The sequence below is a fragment of the Ailuropoda melanoleuca genome, chromosome 17, assembly GCF_002007445.2.
Source record: "Ailuropoda melanoleuca isolate Jingjing chromosome 17, ASM200744v2, whole genome shotgun sequence".
Lineage (NCBI taxonomy): Eukaryota > Metazoa > Chordata > Mammalia > Carnivora > Ursidae > Ailuropoda > Ailuropoda melanoleuca.
Genome location: NC_048234.1, coordinates 5,252,780 through 5,256,365, shown reverse-complemented (window position 1 = coordinate 5,256,365; position 3,586 = coordinate 5,252,780).

Below are 3,586 nucleotides of genomic sequence, written 5' to 3'. Positions count from 1 at the left end.
ATGCCCGGCTGCGACTGCAGAGGCGGCGGCTGTGGCGGCGGTGGCGGCGGCGACGGAGGAGGGGAGCGCAGCGGCCGGAGCGAGCGAGCCGGGAGCCGCCGGCCGGCCGCCTGCACTAGTGCCGGAGCGCGTGCGGGAGGGAGCGAGGGAGACACACGCACTCACACACCCGCACACGCGGGAGCGCCGCGCGGGGAGGGGAGGCGGCGAGGGGAGGGTTGGGGAGGGCAGCCGCTCACCGCCGCCCACGTTTACACGCCCGGGCGCCCGGGGGAGGGGGGCTCCTCTTCGCTGCTCCCCCCTCGCGGCGGCACTTGAAGCTCGCGTCACCAGAGCCCAGGACTCCGCTTCTTCGAAACCGGGACCCCGGCGGCAGAGAGGGGGCCAGGAGCAGGGCGGGAGTGTCCCCTCTGGAGCCGGCCCGCGGCGGGACCAGACCTCCGCTGCCTTTGCCCCGTCCGGCCCTCGGCGAGGGTTCCACCTTACCCGAGCCCCGGGCGGTGCGATGCCTGAGCGGGGACTTAGGGGATCTGCAAGCCTTTGCCTCTCCCTAGTGGCGACGCTCGCAGCGGAGGGAGGAGGCCAAACCCATTGCTACAGGTTCCTAAACTGAGACCAGGGGTCAAGTGGCTTGTCTGCGGTTGCAGGGCTGCCAGCGAGCTGGGCCTGCACTCTCTTCCCCTCGGGCACTCTCCTCTCCACCCCACCAACAACAGGGACACGGGCGCGAGACAACCTCAGCGCTGGGTGGCACCCTTTATCGCCTCTTTCCGAGGCTTTTTCTAGACCATCCGGGCAGAGTTAGAAAAGCTGCCCGAGCCTCTAAGAAAGACTCCAGTTTTCAAATCCCTCTGCAGTAGGTGAAGGAGTGGGGGTACAGAGAGGGAGGTGTTCCTGTGTGCTTGCCCATAGATCTGTGGAATGGAGTCCTGGGTCTAATTCTAAGCCTTGAGGCCACCCCAAGAGGGAGTCCTAATCATCATCTTTGGCATGCGTCCATGGAGGAGATGGGGGGAAAGGAGAACAAAAAGTAGGGACCACTGCCAAGATTCTGCCTGTCTGTCCTGGCCTTTTGTGCAAGTGCCCATGTGTTCAGGTTGAAGGCAGAGGCAGTTGTCACAGTAGAGATTGTGGGAAGGTTATCCATTAAGTCCCACTCGTGCCTGATCCAAACTGAGGATCCCCCATGCCAGAAAGGCAGAGAGCCTCTGCTTGGAACTCCATAATGGATGCATTGGAACTGGAGCCCAGATTCCAAAACACCAGAACCAGATCCTGGGATGCCTTCCCTCCCTCTCCCTCTGCACTTCCTCACATCCTCTCAACTGCATCTCACCTGCCACTCTCTTCTTAATGCTTCTGTTCAATAAACACCTAAGTAGTGCCTACTGTCCTCTAGGCACTGGTAAGTGCTGGAAGAAAAGATGATTAAGCCAGTCCCCTTCCTCAAGGAGGGAAGCTTGCAGAGCGCTCTGGAGACAGCTAAACAAATGTTTGCCAAGTCCATGGTCACGTCCCATATAAAGGTGGGCACAGAATGCTCTGAGAGCATAGATGTCAGGGTCCTAGCTTAGCCCTGGAGGGGCAAAGTCAGGGTCAAAGGCAGCTTTCTCCATGAGTTTATGTGCAGAATCTTGAATGAATAATTAAGAGCTAATACGGCAAACAGAGGGGAGGACACTGGCAGCAGAGGGAACATCATTAGCAAAACCGGAAAGATGCGAACCGCTGAGGGGGTGTAAGCAAAAGGTGTGGTAGTTGAGCAGAAACTCGGAGGGAGTCTTCCAGATAAAGCTGGCAGAAGGGCATTGCATCTCCTGCCAAAGAACTTGAATTGATTCTGTGCTTGACGGAGAGCTATTGGTGGGTTCTGCTCAAGGAGAAGCCACTGTCAGATTTACACATGCACGGGCTCTCTAAGTCAACTGGAGTACGGAACGCTGCACGGGAGGAGAGCAGTTCGGAAGCTGTTCTGACGATCCAGGTAGAAGTTGACGAAGGGTCGGAGTAGAGTACTGGTAGTTGGTGCCCACAGTGGAGAATAATTAGTATGATCAAAGAGCTGGTGCAGGGCGGCATTAGCAATGGACATCTAAAGTGCCTTTAAGAGCCCCAAATGGAGCGATTCAGCACAAGGGCTTCAAGCTTAGGAGACAGATAAGAAAAGCATATGTGTTTGGGAATCCTAACAGGTGTATGCTTCTGGAAATCACAAAAACATATTCTTGACCTTTATACTATGTGCAATTTTTTAAAAGATTTTATTTATTTTAGAGAGAAAGGGGGAGGATGTGCCAGAGAACAAGGGGAGGGGCAGCGGGAGAGAGAGGGAGAGAATCTCAAGCAGACACCCCGCTGAGCAAGGAGCCCAGACACAGGGCTCGACCCTGAGACCCTGACCCAAGCTGAAATCAAGAGTCAGAGGCTTAAGCGACAGAGCCACCCAGGCGCCCGACTCTGCACAATTTCTAAGTCATTTCCTGCCTTTTCTCTTCCCTGAGCTTTCTCCTCCCCTTCCTTATTCCAGAATTGCCCGTTGCATATCTGGGAGCTTCCTAGCAAGGGAGAGAAACATGTCTTCCTCATGTGGGACTCTAACAAGACTTGATCAGTGGTACTGAGTAAGGGAAATTGCTTTGGATCCTTAAATTGTCCCCCCCACAAATGTGTTCTGAACCCCTATGTTCACCGAGGGTAGCATCAGCAAACCCACAGAAAATAATAGTATCTCAGAGCTGGACAGAATCTTGAAGGGTATTCATTCCAACACTTACTGTTATATAAAATATATATATAAATTATATAAAATATAATTATATTTTATTATAATTATATTTTATATAAATAATATAAATAAATATTATATTTTATTATAATTTATATATTGTTTAAAGTTTTATTTATTTAATTTTCAGTAATCTTTGCACCCGACATGGGGCTTGAACTCACCACAGGGAGATTAAGAATCACAGGCTCATCTGACTGAGCCAGCCACCACCCCCACGTTCTATTTCTCCTTGACACTTCTAGGCCTCCTGGCTTGACCTTTGTCATTGACCAGGTAGGCTGCAACCAACTAATACCCATTTGCCTACCAACATCTATTTTTCTCCTTTCTCCTTCTGGTTTCAATTACCCGAATTGTTGACAGGATGAAAGTGTCTTTCCTTTGTGGATTGAATTTATTAAAAAATGTGTAGAGAAGAGTTATCTTTTTCCTTTTTTTTCCTAAGATTTTATCTATTTATCAGAGAGAGAGAGAGAGCGAGCAAGCAGGGGGAGCGACAGAGGGAGAGGGAGAAGCAGGCCCCAGCCGAGCAGGGAGCCCAATGCGGGACTTGATCCCAGCACCCTGAGATCATGACCTGAGCTGAAGGCAGACGCTTAACCAGCTGAGCCACCCAGGAATCCCATCTTTCTCAACACCTATACCAACTTCAGACAGCCAGTCCATAGGCTCAAGAAAAAGGGACGCAATCTCTCTGGCTCTCAAGGATAAATCCCAACTGGGCTAAGGCCACCATGGGAATCCCATTGCGCTGGGGCCAGTGATGGGTTAAGAACGAACACATACAAAGTGAGGGAA